The following is a 21,285-nucleotide window of genomic DNA, read 5'->3' as shown; positions in this document are numbered from 1 at the left end:
TTTCTGACGTACCCAAGAATTTGCCGGATTTTCCAATCTGTGTTGTATGGATCAAAGACAAAATGCAAGTCATTCGAAAAGTAAGTGCCACATTTTTCTTTGCTTTTCTTCATTCTCAGAAGGGCAATAAAGATGATTGATACTTTCAGGTATTTGGTCTGATTAGTGAGTTGTTTACTATGATAAGCAATTCCTCCTACATTTCGAACACAAAGTGAGAAACAGACAAATATTTCTTTGCCCTTTTTCATTCTCAAAAGGACACGAGAGATGGTTGGCACTTTCTGGTATTTAGTCGCGTTAGTGATTTGATAACTATGGTAAGCAATTCCACTCGAAATACCATAAAGTGACAGAGAACTAAATATTTCTTGGCCTTTCTTCATGCTCAGAAGGTCAATATACTTAGGTGGATGATATTATCTGGTATTTAGTCTGGTTAGTGATTTGGTTACAATTTCGCGCCTCTTTCGAGCACAAAGTGAGTTCACGTCAAGACTTTCGTTAGCAACAGCTAACACAAGTTAGAAATGTCAGCTGAGTTAACTCTCTTCATTCACCGCCAATCAGGAAGTGAAAGAACATATCGAGTATTTTGGTTTGCGGGGTTTTATTAAAGTAAACGCACCAGGAAGTTGTTGAATATTAAATATTGTAGTGCATCACCAAAACGCCCGATGTGTGTATTTGCTACAAAATTCAGAAAATAATAGGAAATTTTGTATGTAAATACCTATGCAAGTATGTAAGCATGCATCAGCGCATGTACAGAAAGCTATCGGTAATTACTTTATATGACAGCGGCTGCCAGCAAAATGTGTCAGATTTTTAATTGAAATTGACTCTTTTGAGAATATGATTATTTACTATTTACTGCGTGTCTAACATGCCAAGTGTGCAAAATTTAAGAAAACCACACAAATATTATTTATCATATAATGAAAACAAAAAAAATCATTAGTCGTTGCGCGCAAAAGCTAAAATTTCACTAAACCGCACGCTGGCACAGAACCGCAGGCCGTCACCAAAGCCACAACTTGACCACCGCTCAAGTAAACAACAGCAACAACATTATGCGCAATTCTCGATAGTAAAGTGAGAAATAAATCGCCCGTAGGCAACGTGCGATTGGCACGTGTTTCAGCCATTCGCGCCATTTATCAGCGTTCAATGAATGGCCGTTTTGAGTGCGATACGCTAAGAAAACAAAAACACTCCATTTGAATGCTGCTAATATTTGATCAGTTGAGTTAGTTGTCAAGTTGAGTTTAGTGTCAACTTGAGGTGACAGCAAGCCAATAGGTGTGTTTTTCTTTTATGTATTGTATGTATGTATGTCTGTGTGCTTATAGATACCTGTGGGTGCACCTGTCGTATGAGTAACTAAAAATAAGCGCATTTCAAGCCATTTAGTATGAAAGTATTTGTGGGTGATACAACTGCCACTCTTTGTTGTGTTTTGTTTTTTTTGTGGGGTAGGTAAGGAAGCAAAAGAAAATGAGCGATAATGATGAATGCAAGGAAATGGGTTGGTTTTTCCGTACTGTTTATGTGCCAACATGAATGCAAGCATGTAAATACCCCAATGGTGTTTTGCGGCTATTTTTAAACACAATTCTAGAATAAATAGTGCACACATTTCCCAGCGCCTACATTTTTGTAGAATTTCCTTTACTTTTTCTTAGTTTCTTTTTTTTTTTTTTTGTTGGTAGTTTTGCCTGTTTTGCGTCGTCAGGTTGTTTCATTTCTTTTCAAAGTTCGGGTGAAGAAAAACTGTGCTCTTATTTACTATCGACTAAAAATAGTAGAACACTTACAATTTCCACAATCGTTTTGTTTGCCATCAGCTCCAGTGACAAAATGCATATAAAGGTGCATGAATAGCAGAGGTAAATAAAGAAATACTTAAAGGTAGTGTATTTTATTTATCGCATGTTTCCTACTTATTGACGTAGGTGCCTCAGCTATATATTTTACGGATCGATTTCAATTATTTCTTATTACAATAGTTTCTGAGTGTTTTTGTTTTTTAGCTGAAATTTGTATACGAGTGCACGCATACAAGTATACATTGCCGTCGGTACCGACAGATTTTTGCTTAAAGGGGGCATAAATGAATTTATGTTGGAAACATTTTACGTTCATATTTTTCAAATTTGATATTTTAAATTTCACGCAAAAATGTTCGTGCCTGGTTCCATGTTGGTTTCATTTATTTAGAATTATATAGGGTTTTCCAATCAGAGGTGTTATTTTGATATTCAAAGAAAAATACTATTTCTTAATATAAATCATCGGATGTTTATTTCATCATAAAGACGAAGATATGCCGTCAATAGTGGAAAATAACATCAAGCAAATGGCCACCACGACCACGCTTACAGGACAATATCCTTTTCATGAAATTTTCCATAACCGAACTGCAAAGCGGCTGCCCTATGTCCTCGATAGCCTCACGAATTCCACCTTTGAGGTCTTGAATCGACCCTGAGCTGTTGGCGTAGAGCTTCTCTTTCACTTGGCCCCAAAGAAAAAAGTCACAAGGTGTTAAATCGCAAAATCTCGGTGGCCAATTGTGATCACCTCTTCCAGAGATAACCCGGTCCGGAAACGTTTCCCGTCAAAGATCAATGGTTTCGTTGCTTGTGTGGCACGTAGCGCCGTTTTGTTGAAAACAAACGTTGTCCAGATCAATACCATCCAACTCCGGCCATAAAAAATTGTTAATCCTCTCTCGATAGCCTGTTATATATTTAAATAACACCTGTTATTGGAAAACCCTTTATTATCTCTATCTGTTCAAAACTAATATGATGACGATGTTGAATGTGAACCACACCTAAACGTCAACGACACCGTTGGACTTCTTTCTTTGGGGTTATTTGAAGGAAAGGGTGTACGTCGATAAGCCAGCAACAATTCAAGAGCTAAAGGATGATATAATTCGGCACATTAAAACGAAAATTTGGACCATCGGATGGAGGCGTGCCGGCGAGGCCATGGCGGCTATTTGGTAGATATTTTGTTCCATACGTAATTGAGCCATACCAGTATTATCATAATAAAGAGAAATGACAATAGTAAATAAAAAAGTTGTATTTTATTCAAAATCAACACCGGCCCTTGAAACTTAAACACCCTTTACATTTAAAATCTCTTGCCAACTCATGCAAAGGCGCTAAAAGTTCACATAAAAGCTGACGCAAAATTTGACTAACTTTTTTGCTAAATAAAGGAAATGATTTTGAATGACGGAGATCTTTATTTTGCCTGCCCTTTAAACCCTCCATTGCAGGCGTTTAGTTCACAAGCGCTAAACATGATGGAGGTAAGACACCATTTGCAAAAATTACGAGGGGTGCCTTTTATATTTCGGGATTTGGCAACCCTGATGTTGCAATCTGGCAACTGGCAGCTGTATCGCAAAGCTTGACATTTTTTGGCTTTTACGTACTCAGAACGTTTTGAAATACCAGCGCTATTTGTGTTGTTTACAGTAACTTAAAAGATTCATCCCGGTCCAAAAATGGAATTAAATCGTGAACATTTTCATGCGATTATTTTCTACAACTTTCGACGTAGATTAACTCAGCAACATTCCATGGATGAACTTAATTCATTTTTTGGCGATGAAGCTCCATCAAGGACCAGTGTTTACCGATGGTATGGTGAATTCAATCGTGGTCGTAGTTCACTCCAAGACGAATTTCGTGAAGGTCGTCCAAAATCAGTTGTTGTTCCGAAAACCATTGATGCTGTGCGCGAACTGATATTGCAAGATCGTCATGTGACCTATCGTGAGATTGAGACAATCTTAGGCATTAGTGGGACCAGCATACATTCAATATTGCATTAACATTTGACTGTCAAAAAAATTTGTTCGCGTTGCATCCCACACAATTTGTCAATCGCTCAAAAAAAGGCTCGTGTCGGTTGGTCGAAGGAAATGCTCAAAAAATACAATCGCGGGGCTTCGAAACACGTCTATGACATCGTGACAGGTGATGAATCATGGATTTACGCGTATGAGCCCGAAAGTAAACAGCAGTCGACTGTATGGGTGTTTCAAGATGAGCCAAATCGAACAAAAGTTGTTCGCGCACGAAGCACTTCCAAGCAAATGGTCGCCTGTTTTTTCGGAAAAACTGGACATGTCGCAACCGTACCACTAGAACATCGCAGAACAGTAAATTGTGATAATTTTTGTTTGCCAGTTGTATTCTAAGAAATTAGGAAAACCTATCGCCAAAGACGGATCACTCTTCACCAGGACAATGCGAGCTCTCACACATCGGCTCAAACAACTGCATTTTTGAGCACCCAAAACATCGAATTAATGGGTCATCCGTCGTATAGTCCTGACTTATGACCTGACCGAATGACTTCTTTTTATTCCCGTACGTAAAAAACAAACTGAGAGGTCATAGTTTTTCGACACCTGAAGAAGCGGTTGCGGCATTCAGAATGCATGTTTTGGAGGTACCTCATTCAGAGTGGCAAAAGTGCTTCGACAATTGGTTCAAACCCGTGCAAAAGTGTATAGATCATGGAGAATATTTTGAAAAACAATAAAGTGATTTTCGATGATTAACATTTCTTTTTGTTCTCTTATCCCGACAGATAAAAGACACCCCTCGTATAAATCTTTCGATATATTTGCATTTCTATAGAAAAAATTATGTGGTAGCCTTCTTAAAAGTCGGTTTTGCATTAAGCCTCTTTCAATACTGCCAGTTTCATTTCCACAGTGTAGCATATTTTTTATTTGCAATTTTATTTTAAATATATATGCGCCTTGGCAACCCTGTTCAAGTTTTAAATTAATTTATAAGCACTACAAACTTACATCTTGCGAAACTGTGTTAAAATATTTACATTCCTCTAATGAATAAATATGAAAAAAACAACGCGGTAAGCCTATATGAAATAATTTTTAAATTATGACATTCCAAATGCTGCCAGTTTCATGTCCACAATGCAGTGTTTATTTTTAAGTGTTTTTTATTTTACATATTTTTGCGCTTTGGTAACTCTGTTTAAATTTCTTTCAAGTCTTAAACTAGTTTATAAATATCACAAACTGCATTTTGAGAAACCTCAAAGCAATAAAATAAAAACATATCCATAAAAAAAACCTATGGTAACCCTATTCGAAATATTTTTTTAATTATACCGCTCAAAATACTTCCACTTTGATATTCATAACGTAGACGTTGTTTTTAAGTGTTCCCATTTTTATTTTTATTTTATCTTTGGCAACCCTGTTATAGGTCTTTTTCATGTTTTGAACTATGCTAGGTTATAAGTAATAAACAGTTGTCCTTAAAAAATAAGATGAAATGCTTAAATTAAGAAAAAATTGTATCTGATAATCTCTTAGAAATTTTTTTCTGAACAAATCACTCCAAATGTCTTTAGCTAACAACCAAATTGTTGTAGTGGTAGTAATCTCATTCTTATTTTAAATACGTTTGCGGTTTGGCAACTCTGTTAAAATTTTTGTTAAAAAATATTTTATGAAAATATTGTATGGCAACCCTTTTTGGAATTATTTTTAAAACAAAACACTACGAATGTATTCAATTTGATATCCATAACGTAGCATACGATTTTTAAATGATTTATATTTTACATTGTATAGCGCTTTGGCAACCCTGCTATTTTTTTTTTTTAATTTTTTTTTTTTTGTATTTTAAAAGAAAGTATAACTACCACAAATGGAACGTTTTGTACGATAATGGGAATATTTAAAATTCTAGTATTTGCTTTAAAAAGTATTAGAAATAGCATTCACATTTATGTTCTTAATGCAACTCTGTATGCCACAACAATTTTAATTTAATAAAAATTTGTTGTAATGAACTTGTGTGTGCTTGCCTGCTTGTTGTTTATCATTTGAAACGTTTAATTCCCCTCTGTTCACTGATCTCCCACAACCTCGCTGAAATTCACTCCAATTCATTCAACCCTTTCTTAATACGGAAGAGCTGGACTAGAAATGAGCAGGCGATTGCCTTCCGGAATACTAACGAAGCTAAATATGAGTATCAGTAATTTGGTAATTATTAATTCAGCAGACCAGTGCAAATCGATTTTTGTAGGGGGTTTTACATAAGAAAAATACAACATCTGTTGAACAAATTTCTGGCACATGGAAAAAAGAGCTTCAGTTTTCTCCGAGAAGCTGGACATTCTAAACGAGTGCGAGTATGGGTATACTGGGTATCGTGGGAAAGGTTGAAGCATAATATTAGAAAACTGTAGGGAAAATTATAAGCAACTTTAGGGAAATTTCTATGCTCTGAACATTAAAATTTGTGAAACGAGTGAACTCTTCAAAGCAGTCCGTCTAATTTAACTTCACTTAAAGTCTTTATAAAAAGCAAACTATGTAATATAATATATTGAAATACTTAAGGGGATAGGCGTAGTCAGAATTTTTTTAAAGTAGAATATCTTAAAAATATTGTGTGAAAATTTGAAGTGAATCCGACAAATAATTTTCGAGTTATTCAACAATTAACAAAGGCAGCTCGGGCAGACACAAACAAAAACCAAAACTTTAAATGCGTTTTTCACAAAACCATGTTTTTTGAACTGGTGATCATTGTAACTTAAAAACCACTTGGTAGATTTCAATAAAATGTATACTGCTTTTGAAAAACATAAAAAACTCGTGCTTGATCGAAGGATTTTTTTCTTCAAAAATTTCGATTTTTTTTTTCAATAATTAATTGTCGGTTTTTTTCTCGAAAATCTGAAAAATATTTCCTGAGGCCACCGCATTGTTAATTTTGAAAAATAAACTTCGATTAGGCACAAGATTATCTATTAATAAAACTTATTTCTCTTGACCGATTGATTTTAGATGGACCTCCAAGGACTTACGATGATCACCGCAAGGGACTTCTGGGGAAACGGGCTCCACACAAACAAGCAATTGACTGCGAATAAAAATTATTGAAAATCATAATTTTTTCGGGCCTCTAACTACCCCTAGCTAAGGTTAGGTTAGGTAGTGATGGTTGCCCAGAGAGTGGGCCCACTTGGACGAAAGAGTTTGGTTCATCCTTTGTGATACCATTGCAAGAGGGGAAAAAGAGGTGAAAGAAAAGGACGATAGGACGAAAGGGAAAGGGCTGGGGAGGGTTGAGTGTTTGTGGACTATGAACGGTGACTGGTCTGCGGTTGTGGTAACCTCTCTATGCTGATGATGAAGTTCATCAGTTTTTTGTTATCAAGACCCGCTATATCAGCAGGCGCAGAAAAGAAGTGAGAACCAAGATGCTTGAATCTTAGTCCCGCGAGAGCTGGGCAGCTGAGGAGTAGGTGCTGAGATGATTCCACCTCATCCTCCATACAGCTGACATAAAAAGGGCTCGAAGTGATTCCGAGCCTTACGGCATGTGTACCCCGCGGGCAGTGACCTAGTCCCTTAATGAAGTCCAGAGATATACAAAAAAATTGTTAAAGCCGAACGATATCATTTAAACTCGTAAACAAATACGAAATACGTTGCATTTGATTAAAGGGAAAGAACTCAAATTTTCAAGCACGTGAAAAAAAAATTATAAGTTTTGGCAAAATTTCCAAGTAAGGCTGATTTCACGCTGACGCAAATTATAATTTTGAAATTCTATATAGAAAATGTGTAACACCCATTAGTGATAAATTTTACGCGGATTTTTTCCTCCTTGTTTCACTTCTCTTGGAAGCATAGGGCCTCGCAAACTTGTATACAACTCAAAATAAAGGCTTATTAAAAATGTTTAAAAAAACTTACCTCGAGCTGAGTCTGCGATAGTTAAATAACGAAGCAAAAAATTGGCACCTGAAAACACAAAAATAAAAACAAATTAAAGCTATGCAAAATCAATTTGTGCGCTATGAAAAGTGGGACTGTAATTAGAAATTGTGTTTTCAAACTGCAAAGATATTAATTTTACTTTTATGGGGCGCACAATTAATAAACTTAAATACTGAAGACATGATAAATTATTCTACATAAATTCGCAACGAACCAATTATGCTTTAAATGAATAATCACGCTTTAAGAATTCATTGAAAATTCTATTTAAATATTATTGGTTGTTGTTGTTGTTGTAGCAGCACATTCCCCATACATGCACAGGCAATGCTGCTGGAGCGACAATCCTTGGCCGGATATCCGGGTCGTTCCGGTAACGTAGAACCGACTGTCAAGGGAACGATCGTCATTGGTCCTACAAGGTGGCGCAAAATTAATCACCCCACTGGAAGACGTATATATATTTTTGTTTCAAATGGCGTCGTACGTCAATTATAATTTAATTAAAAATATGATGCAATAAAAAAAAAGGTACACATATACGGGAGGCGCAAAATGAATCATCCAATCTTGTTTTTGATAACTTTTTTGCTAAATAGAAACAACAACCACGGAAATCTTTATTTTTACCATTGTTTGTCTGCTTGTGTACTGAAGATGTTGCAGCTGTCTAGTTCACAAGTGTCAAATATGATTAAGAATCTGCGTATAGGGTGATTAATTTTGCGCCACCCGTATTTGTGTGTCTTTTTTTCTTAGTTGTATCATATTTTTAATTAAATTATAATTCACGTACGACGCCATTTGAAAAAAATATATAAATCTTCTTAATCAGTAAGTATGGCATAATGCACTAAAGTCAATCCAATTAATAAAATAAAACGAAATAATATTTGAGCTAGTATATTGTTGTTTTTTTTTTTGTTTTTTTTTTGTTTTTTGTTTTATAGTTTTGAGTTTGTGTTAGTTTTTTTGTTGGTTTTGTTAATTCCTCTAAGTTGAGTTTCAAATTGCTCTAAGCACATTGAGCCTTACAATAATTATATGTTAAATAACTTTTGTTGCCTAAAATGTTTGCTTTTGTAATTAACAAACATTTGCGAAAATTTGGGTGGGTAAGTTAATTATTTACTAACAAACCGAAAAGAGATATGGCGGAGGGCGAGTAACCCAATGTGAACTGGAAAGGTTGGACTCAAGTAAAAAAGCTTAGAAACAAAAATGGAGAAAAAAATTAAGTTAAATTAAGAAAAACATAAACAAAAAATTTTGGAAAAATTCAAAAAAAAATTTCAGAAAAACTAAAAAATTATAAAAAAAAATTAGAAACAATAAATCTTTTTTTTCAAATTTAAAAAAAAATATTAGAAAAATTAAAAAAAAAATTTAAAAAAAATTTAGAAAAACTAAAAATTTAAAAAAAAATTTTAGAAAAATTAAAAAAAAAAATGTTTCAACTTTTAAAGAAATATTAGAAATCTAAAAAAAAATTAAAAAAAAAAAATTTTAGACAAACTAAAAAATTAAAAAAAAACTTAGAAAACTTAAAAAAAAATTGTTTCAACTTCTTAAATATTAGAAAAAGTAGAAAAATTAAAAAAAAATATTTAAAAAAAGTTTTAGAAAACCAAAAAATTAAAAAAAGAAAAATTTAGAAAAATTAAAAAAAAATTTCAACTTCTAAACAACTATTAGAAAAAGTAAAAAAAAATGTTTTTCAGCTTTTAAAAAATATTTAGTAAAATTAAAAAAAGTGTTTCTCAACTTTAAAAAAAATATTAGAAAAGTTATAATAAAAAAAAAATTTTTCAACTTTTAAAAATATATTAGAAAAATTACAATATAAAAAAATATTTTTCAACTTTTAAAAAAACATTAGAAACATTTAAAAAAATATTGTTTCAACATTTGAAATATATTAGAAAAACTACAAAATACAAATTTTTTCCACTTTAAAAAAATTATTAGAAAAATTGAAAAAAAATGTTTTCCAACTTTTAAAAAAATATTTGAAAACTGAATAAAAAAAAATTTCAACTTTTAAAAAAATATTAGAAAAATTAATAAAAAAAAAATTTCAACTTTTAAAAAAATATTAGAAAAATTAAAAAAAAAATTGTTTCAACTTTTAAAAAAATATTAGAAAATTAAAAAAAAATGTTTTCCAACTTTTAAAAAATTATTCAGAAAAATTAAAAAAAAATGTTTTTCAACTTTTAAAAGAATATTAGAAAAATTAAAAAAAAAAATTTTCAACTTCTAAAAAAATATTAGAAAAGTAAACAAAAAGATTTAAAAAAAAATTTTAGAAAAACTAAAAAAGTAAAAATAAAGTTTTAGACAAATTAAAAAAAAATTTCAACTTTTAAAATCACAATAGAACAATTTAAAAAAAAAATTTTTCAACTTTTAAAATCACATTAGAAAAATTAAAAAAAAAAAATTTCAACTTTCAACAAAATATTTAGAAAAATTAAAAAAAAATGTTTTCAACTTTTAGAGAAATATTATATTAGAAAAATTAAAAAAAAAGACTTAAAAAAAATTTAGAAGAAAAGTAAAAAAAAAAGTAAAATATTAGAAAAATTAAAAGAAAAATTGTTTCAACATTTAAAAAAATATTAGAAAAATTAAAAAAAAAATTGTTTCAACTTTTAAAAAAATATTTAGGAAATTAAAAAAAAAATGTTTGCAACTTCTAAAAAAATATTAGAAAAATTAAAAAAAAAAATGTTTCAACTTTTAAAAAAATATTACAAAAATTAAAAAAAAATATTTTCCAACTTTTGAAAAGATGTTTAGAAAAATTAAAAACAAAAATGTTCAACTCTTAAAAAAATATTAGAAAAGTTTAAAAAAAAATTTTTTTCAAAATTTTTTTCAACTTTTAAAAAAATATTAGAAAACTTAGAAAAAAACTTTTTTTCAACTTTTAAAAAATATTAGAAAAAGTAAAAACAAAATGTTTTTCAACTTTTAAACAAATATCAGAAAAATTAAAAAAAAAAATGTATTTACAAAATCATAAACAATTCACAATAAAAAATTTGTTCTGGAATATATGAAATTCACACCTATAAATAATAATTAATTTTAATTGTTCGGCAGGGCGACCCTGACTTTAGGCTGAAGCATTAATATTTCACTTTTGTTTCCAACCACTGTAATTTCTGTTAACAATATTTTTTTAAATTTTCTATGATTTTTTCTAGCATTTCATACATCAATGAATTTTTTGCTTCAGTTTTTCTATGTTTTATCTAACATTAAATACATCAATGATCTTTTTTTCCTATTTTTTTCTAGCATTTAATACATATTTAGTCACTGAAAACTTTAACTACTACAGACTTGTAAAGTGTACAAATCTTAACATTTTAAATCATAAATATTTCACAAGAAATAATTTGTTATATAAAACATGAAATTCATACCTATAAGACTATAATTAAATTTAATTGCTCGGCAGTACTACCCTAACTTTAAGCTGAAACATTTATTTTCCTCTTTTGTTTCCAACCACTATAATTTTTATTAATGAAATATTTTTAATTTCAATTTTTCTTTGTTATTTTTAGCCTTTACATATTTAGTCACTGAAAACTGACAACTTTGCAAAGTGTAAAAATCATTATTTATCTGTTTTCAAATGCAGCATCGGGGTCATGAAATGATGCTAATGATTCGCCAAAATAACCAGCTTAGTCGGCTTAAGGTTTCATCATGCAGAATACCGTATATTTTATTTTAACTACCTGCGTCGGTGTATGTGTGTAGGTTGATGCTTATTTTAGGTACATAGCAATTTATTTTAAGTTTCATGGAAGTTAATAATTGCAGGCTTACCCCTCGATTAGCCTGTGGCGTTAATTTGCTGCGGAATATTATAATTGAAGAAAACTTCGAAGGTCAGTGACAGCGTCATGGTAATAATCATTTTAAATAACATTACACTAGTTAAGGAAATACAAAATTAACAACAACAAAAAATTATATTGTACAAAAAGTAAAATGGTATTATGGGTCTCCCTGCTTGATGTTAGATGACTTTATCGGCACAAATTTTGTTTTTTGAAAACAATGGAATGGTTTTATATTTTTCAATATTATTTCGCCCACAGCATAGCTACGTATGCTGTTTTTCATGAAGGCATTAAAGGCGTCCATAGAATGCAAATCAACAATGTATTTACAAAGAATTTTAACTCCCTGATATTGTTTATAAAAAATACTCAACTGACTAAAGCTGCAATTAGTGGTGCCGCAGCCATAACACCATAGCCTTTACCATAATCATACGCGCAACATCACAGCACATGCCGATTAGTCGTACCGTAGCCGTAAGCAGCTGATATTGAAATAGAATCTTAAACAAATCTCTGATATTCAATTTTTTATCGCGAATATCAAAACAAATGTAAAGTATTTCACAGCTGCTTACGATTACGGGGAAAACCAAAATCCAAAAAATACATATGGTTACGGTTTTGGTTATGGCGTTGTGGTGCGGCATCACTAATTGCAGCTTAAAGTTAATATACATTGTTGTAGGAGTAGAGCACATTTCTAGTTGATTAATATTCATTCAGCTCATAGATGGGCTCAGATTAATTCTCTGAGCGTACATCATGTCAGTCAACTACATATATTTCCCAACTTTACTATCGATTAGTGAAAATATGCCATTGAAAGTCGTAAATGCTTTCTGCGTAGGCATTTGAAGTACGTCAGGTGATTTTTAAAAATTATTATAATTATATCATTTTATTTTTGGTTTAAAAGATACCTTAATACAGAAAAAATTGCATACTGAGAGGATAAATGCCTTAATCTTTATAGACGAATTTTTGGCGCAGCGTCTCTTAGTCCGATGTGTAATAATTGTAATCATTGTCGTTTACATCTTTTATTGAGACTTTGGCCGAGCTCCTTCTCTTATTTGTAGTGTGCGTCTTGATGTTGTTCCACAAATGAAGCTACCTACAGTTTTATGCCACCTCCGAACGGCAGATGATTTTTATGAGATATTTTTTCATCGCACAAATACACTCAGAGATTTGCCATAATATGCCGTGGTGCAACGAAAATTTTAAACGCCTTTTTTTTGAAAATATGTTTTTCAAGTCGACTGTATTCGAATAATTCAATTAGTGGTTTCTATGACCACTTTTTTACAGGGCCGTAAATGTTTTCTGACAACCTAATGGACATAGTTTTTAGTCTAAATATGTGAGCTTATTTCTAAGTCTGCCTATTTAAAAACGGCGAAGTTCAAAGAATTAAATACACATACGAGGAGGAGCTCGGCCAAAAACCAAAAAAGGGTGTACGCGCCAATTATATAAAGTTGGTGGTTAAATTTCAAGGGCCGATGTTGAATAAACATAAAGTTTTTTTCTACATTTCATTTAACATTTTTCAATTTCAGATTAACTCAATTTGAACCATGGAAAAACACACAGTCGAGCAACGCGTTAAAGTTATTCAGGCTTATTATGAAAACGGGCGTTCAAATCAAAATGCATATCGCGCACTTTCGAAGAAAATCATCTTCAGTGATGAGGCACATTTTCACCTCAATGGATTCGTTAATAAGCAGAATTGCCGCATTTGGGCGAATGATAATCCAAGAGTGATTGCCGGCGGCATCATCGGGCCGTATTTTTTCCAAAATGAGGCCAGTCAGGCAGTTACTGTGAATAGTGTTCGCAATCGTGAGATGATAACGAACTTTTTATGGCCCGAATTGGAAGATATGGATGTGGACGATGTGGTTTCAACAGGACGGTGCCACTTGTCACACAGCTAACGAAACAATGGCTCTTTTGTGCAAAAAATTTGATGGCCGAATAATCTCACGTCGCGGCGATGTCAATTGGACGCCAAGATCATGTGATTTGACACCGTTGGACTTCTTTCTTTGAGGTTATTTGAAAGAAACGGTGTACGTCGATAAGCCAGGAACAATTCAAGAGCTAAAGGATGTGACAATTCGGCACATTAACGCATAGAACCTCAATTACGCCTCAGCGTCATCGAAAATTTGGACCATCGGGTGGAGGTGTGCCGCCGTGGCCGCGGCCGATATTGTTCCGCACGTAATTGAGCCATACCAATATTATCATAATAAAGAGAAATGACAATAATTTCTTAAAAAAAATGTATTTTATTCAAAATCAACACCGGCTTTTGAAACTTAACCACCCTTTATAAAAAAAATGTTTTTTTTAATGTTTAACTTAAACCACACGCCATTTTTGTTAAAGCCAATAATATCAAAAAATGTTTTTTTTGTTTCGACAACTTACAAACAGCGCAATTTTTGCAAATGCTGATATATCAAAAAAATATACCGTAATTCTATAGCTATTCATTTGTCTAAATGGAAGAAAATTTTGTTCACCGCAAGCTAAAAATTTCTCAGGCCGCGCGCCCTTCAAGAAAAACTTTGCAGAAGAAAAGCTGTACAGCTTCCTTTTATATTAGTCGCACAAAATCTAACAAAGAGAAATACTTATATGTATAAGGGCATTTATTACCATATATAGACATATAAAAAGACATTTATCTGAACTTCGATTTATTTCATTGTTCTGCTGAAAAAAATTCTCCAACTATACTTTTTTCGCCGCCTGCAGCTCCGCAACAGTTTATTAAAATCTTTGAACTTTAAATCGTTCTTTGATCACTTGCAATAATTACCTAAGTCGCCTCAGGATTAAATTGAATTATAAAATTTTTATTCTTAAAATCCCCATTTTCGGCTATTGCTTGTGAGCACAAAACTTATGAATGCTTTCGCATTTTCTGCCAAGTGTTTTTTGGCTTAGCCTTCTTTTAAATATGGTCATATAACAATAAATGTTTAACATCCAATTGTCCGTATGTTTTAATTATCGTTAAACTACAATAAAAAAATGTTAATCGACTTTCACGTAAACTACCAAACGCATGTAGACAGTCCACTATTAAAACAACTTTTATTGAAACAAAAAACACTTTGCCGCTTAATATTTTTCCTGTCTTAAACCAGCTTACAGAGGCTGAAAAAACTTTCATACAAATGTGGAGTGTGAATGAAATTATTTAATTGTACCATTAATTGTCTCTATAAATAAAAAACAGCACATTAACAAGCAAGAAACATACGTTTATGTGTTATAACATGTGTATTTATGCACAAACATACAAACGTACTTATGTACCATATATCTAGGCAGCAGAGGTAGGTAGATAAAACCGCTTGTATTTTGCCCAACTTATTTCGGCGCAGACAACTTTGATAGTTTGAAACAATATTCAAGTGTCAAGTCTGTAAGTCAAAGTCTGCTACAATTTTCTGATAATCATTTATAGCTGCCTATTTTCCATGCAGAAAATGTTAAAATCCCCTCAAAAAACGATAAGGTGGGAAATGACTACATAAATAGTTAGCAAGAATCGTGAGACAAAAGAATATACATTTGTATATGTATGCACGTATTAGAGACGCCAAATTTTTGCTATCTGTACGATAGCGAAATTTTCGGGATCTCATTATTACAATTCAGTATCCCGAGATTAGTAGCGAAATTTAAATATTCATTATTTTACGACAACTTGATTCGAAAAAAAATTGTTTCAGTATTATTTGCGATTTGGTAAGGTAACCATAGATGTAAACTATAATAAATGCATTCTGCCACTCCCTTCTGCAGCCATCAAAGCCACGGTTAGCAAACGGGTTACTACAGCCCACAAGCGAGCTTGGCAGGCTAAGAGAGGCTGCATATGGATGAAACTCAAGAATGATAGAAAGAAGATTACGCCCATCAGAGAATGAGTGACTTCACATTTTTCCGAGTTATGCAGTATTGCCAACCATTTGCCTTTGATAAAGTTTGGCATAAAGGACTTTTGCATAAGCTCAAACGAATCTTTCCACAAAACTACTTTGAAATTTTGAAGAGCTACATAACTGATCGAATATTTTATATAAGACGAAAATTCCCATATTCTACCAATGACAGTTGGAGTACCGCAAGGCAGTGTATATTATTAGGTCCTCTTTTATATCTAATATACACCGCAGATGTGCCAACTCCGACAACAGATAATACAATGATAGCAATGTTTGCGGATGATACTGTATTAATGGCATCAAACAATGACGAAAAACTGGCCACCTTTACACTTCAAAAATTAATAAACAATACAGTAAATTGGTTTGATGAATGGGGTATAGAAGTTAATAAAGACAAAACTATACAAGTTATATATACAAACAAAAATACATCAAAATATAATCTTACCTTAAAAAACAACAAAATAAAAATCTGCCCAGCAAATCATTACTCCTGTCTGGAAATACGGAATAGAAATATGGGGAACGGCTAAAAACACAAATCTTCTGCTCATACAGCGAACACAATCCAAAATATTACGAAATATAACAAATGCTGGTTGTTTTATTTCCAATGAAGCCATACATCGTGACTTACACATAGAGACTATCCAAGAAACAATCACAAAATGTAGCACTAAGCATATCCAGCGACTGTCAGTCCACCAAAACGAACAAATGCGTAAAATAGTACCGGCAGAAAATATCAAACGAAGATTAAAGCGACTCACGCCGACTGATCTAACTATAAGATTTACAGTCTAATTACAAAACAAAAACAAAAAAAAAAATCATATATTAATAATGATAATTATAACAGATTCTTCTCACATTGGTAAAAGAACATAATATACCCTAATTGTACAAAAATTACATATTCTTAATACATAACAGACTGTAATAAATAAAGGGGAGTTATAAAAAAAATTTGCTTTTCGCAATAAATTTGGTGCTTTTTCATACCCAAAAATGCGGAAATTTCGTGTTTGTTTCTTTTTTTTTAATTTAAAGCTACCGAAACTTTAAGTTAAAAAAACTGTATTATTATACAAAAGAAGGTTAAAAAGGCCACTCTGAGTAGATTTTAGTGCTAATGAAAATTAGTTGGTTCTTATAAAATTTGATGTTTCGAAAGTGAAAATTTAATTTTTTGCAGCTTTTAAGTTAATGCAAGCATATTAAATGTTTTTCTTTCAACTCTTCTTAACATTAAAGCAGCACTAAGCAGAGGGAACTGTAGGATACTGGTTGGACTGATGACGGGCCACTTTCTATGGACAAAGCACAGGGAAAAGGTGGAAATCTCACTCAGACAGTGCACTCTGCCAATCAGAGATGAGACTGTGGACCACTTTCTGTGCGTCTGCCCCGCCTTCGCTCGAATCAGGCTTGAGGTCTTGGCACTGATGTGTTAAGAAGCGACCACCTTGGCTCCTCGGCACCACAAGATCTACTCAGATTTCTTCGGAGGTCGAGTAGATTTAAAGAAAATGAAAGAGGGAATCGGAGTGCAGTACAATGGATTTAATTGTGGCAAGTACAGCACTTGCTAGTCTTTATTGAATTATTGCATTTGTAACAAAATAACAGGCAATAGTTGAATTTATAAGCAATTATTTTTTTAATAATATTTTATTTTTTTTATTTTTTATATTTTCTTTTTTTATTTATTTTATTTATTTTACATTTTTTATATTTTTTTACTTTTTTATATTTTTTTAAATATTTTTTTATAAGTAATTTCATATTTATAATATTTTTATTTCTTTTTTAATAATCTACAGTACAAACTATTTAACAGACTAAACAAAAATGTACAGGAAACCAAGCCAAATTTGGCAACTAAAATATTATTAATATAAATGTTTTTATATGTCAAGTTTTTACTGTATGCTAACGACCTTAAATTATATTGTATTGTAAACAGCTCATTCAAGTGCTCTCAAATGAAATAAAGTTCTTTCTTTGGTGTAGTAGTAATCAACTGTTTTTTTATATTTCTCCAATTGGTAGCACTTTTTTTCCTTTGAAGACATCTTATTTCATCTCTAATTGTTGTCTGAGAGCGATCAGTGAAATACTGGACTTAGAAGTCATTTTTGACGCAAAGTATACTTTTACTAGTCATTTTAATTATTAAATTTCGAAATTTCGAATCGAACCAATTCTTTAGCCTATGGAGCATTCCATTCACTAGTAAGTGTGAGCCCAGGATTATGTGTCTCCTGTGATCTAATTCAATTCACAATTGGTGCTAGACAGCCCTCTTGCATTGAAATGTTTATTGCAGGCAAAGTGGCCACAGACCACAGATAAATCTGAGGCTCTTTTTGTTAGAGGGTTAGAGGAGATTTTGCCCTATTAATTAAAGTTCAGGAACTTTTTGGATTGATTAAGTACCTTTTTGGCCGTTCCAGTATTCTCTGGTTTTCATTTGGATCCATTTTTTAGTTTCCTATTTTAAGTATTTTTTTTTTAAGCCGAAAAGTAGGATTGGTTCAAAAAATTACCATTCCGCTCTTTTTTTTTACATAAAGGTGCGCCTTATCGTCTTCTTCGCGTCCCTCATGTCCTTGCACTCAAATCAGGGAGACCTGAGTGCCTTATTAATGTCTAAGACTTAAAAGTGATCGGGATCTCGAAATCCTCTGATCTCTAGTACATATCATCCTTAAAACATATTCATATTTTTACATACATTTAACTACATTTCTCCATTCCCGGGATTTTCGGGAAAATGAAATGTAAAGGGTTTTCCAATAACAGGTGTAATTTTGAATAGCCCGCTATTTCGGTAGATGTCACTTTTGAAGCTGTCAGGTTTTGATATTTGACAAGTAGAAACTACGCCATTAATAAAAATGGGACGATTCACGCTTAAGCAACACATTGAAATTATTAAAATTCGCTATAAAAGCGTGAAAATTTGGCAGAGACGTTTCATAAAACTCGAATATTTTTGGGTTATCGTGAAGCACCTTGACGGACCGCATTACAGAAATTGATGAAAAAATTCGAGTTGTTGGGACAAGTTAGTGATGTGAAGAATAAAACCTGTGCACGTCGCTCAAGAACAGCCGAAACAATTGCTGTTGTAGCCGAAAGTGTTGAAGAAAACCCAGGTTTGTCCATTCCACGTCCTTCTTTGGAATTACGCATTCCACAAACGTCATTACACCGAATTTTATTTTTTATAAAGATTTGGGTCTTAAGGCTTATAAAGTCCAGTTAATACAACGTCGTTTCTTTGCTGATTGGGTCGTTGAAATGCATGAAAATGATCCGGAACTCCATCAAAAAAAATCATCCTGAGTAATGAAGCCCATTTTCTCCTCGGTGGCTTCGTCAACAAGCAAATTTGTCAGATCTGGGGCTCAGAAAATCCAAGAGTTATTGTTGAAAAGCCTCTTTATCCTCAACGTGTGACTGTTTGGTGCGGTTTATGGTCCGGCGGAGTCATTGGACCTTACTTTTTTCGAAAATGAAGCTGGAGCAACAGTTACGGCGAATGGATTGCGCTATCGAAAAATCGTTAACGATTTTTTATGGCCGGAATTGGATGGTATTGATCTCAACAACGTTTATTTACAACAGGACAGCGCTACGTTCCTCACAAGCAACGAAACCATTGATCTTTTACGGGAATAACACCCCTTAGTGGAAAACCCTTTATTACCTTGCTTTATATAATGAAAAGAACAAAACAACGCAAAACAGCTATTACATAAACAAATGCTTCGTAAAAAAATACAAATCCCGAAATTCCCTTTAAATAAATCGGGATCCCGAAATCACTCGATTTCTATCCCCTCTCATCACTAATACATATGCATATTTTTACATAAATTTAATTAAATTTTCCTAAAAATCCCGGCATTGGCAAATAATCCCGAAACTTAAAAATCGGGATCCCGAAATCCCGCCATCTCTAGTGCAAATCATCGCTAATACATTTGCCTATTTTTAAATACATTTAACTACACTTTCATTTATGCTCACAGCAGCCAGTGGCGCATTAGAAATTATGAAATTTGTTTACCTCCGCCTTTTCAATTCGCACTGCTCAAACGTATAAGTCGCCCAATATTGTGATCAAGTTTATTAGCTATAAAAATGCTTGTGAAAAAAAAGCAATAACCAAGACGCCACTATAAATCTTTGTATCCATAAATTCGATTAGACAATTAAGCATTTATTTAAATGTGATTGATCATTAATAAACGGAAAATTGTTTTGTCTGTTGTCCTATGGAAACGGCTTAATTATTAAAAACAAAACAAAAAAAAGAGCATTTTAATGACTTTATAAAATAGATAAATATATCACGCAGTTAAATTAGAAAAAGAGATATTAAACAATAAAATGTAAATTTTTTTAAAAGCCAATTTATTGTGCGCCTATTAGCTTTTTTCACAATTTCTGGAAATTACTGCAGTCACTACAACCAGAGAATGTTAATGCAATGAGAAGGAGCAAATGTTAAACGAGCTTTTTTCGAGTTCTAATTTGTAGATTCATAATAAGGTCATTTCAAATTCAACTTTGCTCACGAGTGGCGAATTGCAGATATTTACCACGCGAGTGACGCGAGTGGAGGGTTTCTATATTTACTTACCACGCTAGGACAGAAATTCAGATTTTTTCTGCGTTTACCATACTACTGAGGAAGTTCATAAGATTTATCGGCACACTACTAAGGAAATCGAAGCGAATAAATTTGCGATTAAGAAGGCCGTGCGGCAGTTAGTTTGTGGTGCAGAAGCTAAAGTCGGCGGAGTTATTCGTTTTGTTTTTTGGCACGTATATAATTCAGGTTCAAGTCCTGAAGTCATATTTTTTTTTCTTGCACATTTTATTTTACAATTCAAACCAGGAAAGTTTGGTAAAATTTTTGAGTTTATTTTAATTAAAATTTCTTTAAAATACTGTTTTTTTTGTATTTTATAAATGGAAATTTCTTTTCGGTATAAAATAGTTCATACTGGATATGACCTGATTTTTATATAAATCAATCAAAACAGAAAATATGTACATATGTCTATAATCTATTTCATCAAATCCAAATTATATTGATGAGAAAATATCATTCTAATATCCGTCCAGAAAGCCAAACGCGCATACACACATGCATATTCATATAATTACGCATACAAACTTTCAACTAACGCAGAATATGTGCATATAAAACTGCGAATCGAATAAATGAGTGATTTAGAAAAGATCATTAATAATTATAGATTAGCACAATCGTGAAAGACGTGTCGTGTGTGCAGTACATCGTCTCATATTTGACCCAGGTTCAAATCCTGTGCACAGTTTTTTGTTCGATATTTTTATTTCATTTTTTATATTTGGTTTAATTAGAATTGATTTAAAATAGTGTATTCAGGTTTTTCTAATACCTGTTATTTAGAAATTTATTTTCTATATAACATTATTCATACTTCATTTGAATTAATTTATATGTAAAACAGCCATAAAGCCAATCATATGAATATGCATTCCTATATTTAATCTCTTCAGTCAAATCTGAACTACTTACATACACATATTGATGAGAAAATATTCTAATATCCATCCAGGAAGCCTAACGCGC

General features: G+C 32.3%; 1 protein-coding gene across 6 annotated transcripts in view; it reads right to left on the bottom strand.

Annotated features, from left to right (window-relative positions):
• The window catches only part of LOC128868542 (E3 ubiquitin-protein ligase goliath), a 256,846-nt gene that overhangs the window by 149,558 nt on the left and 86,003 nt on the right, over positions 1 to 21,285 (bottom strand). For all 6 annotated transcript variants that reach the window (XM_054110751.1, XM_054110750.1, XM_054110754.1 and 3 more), the window contains one exon: positions 7,784 to 7,831. The gene's annotated coding sequence lies outside the window, so the exon portion shown is untranslated. The remainder of the gene's footprint in view (positions 1 to 7,783; positions 7,832 to 21,285) is intronic.

Source organism: Anastrepha ludens, chromosome 6 (assembly GCF_028408465.1).
Source record: "Anastrepha ludens isolate Willacy chromosome 6, idAnaLude1.1, whole genome shotgun sequence".
Classification (NCBI taxonomy): Eukaryota; Metazoa; Arthropoda; class Insecta; order Diptera; family Tephritidae; genus Anastrepha; species Anastrepha ludens.
This window is presented reverse-complemented; position numbering and strand designations above follow the sequence as displayed.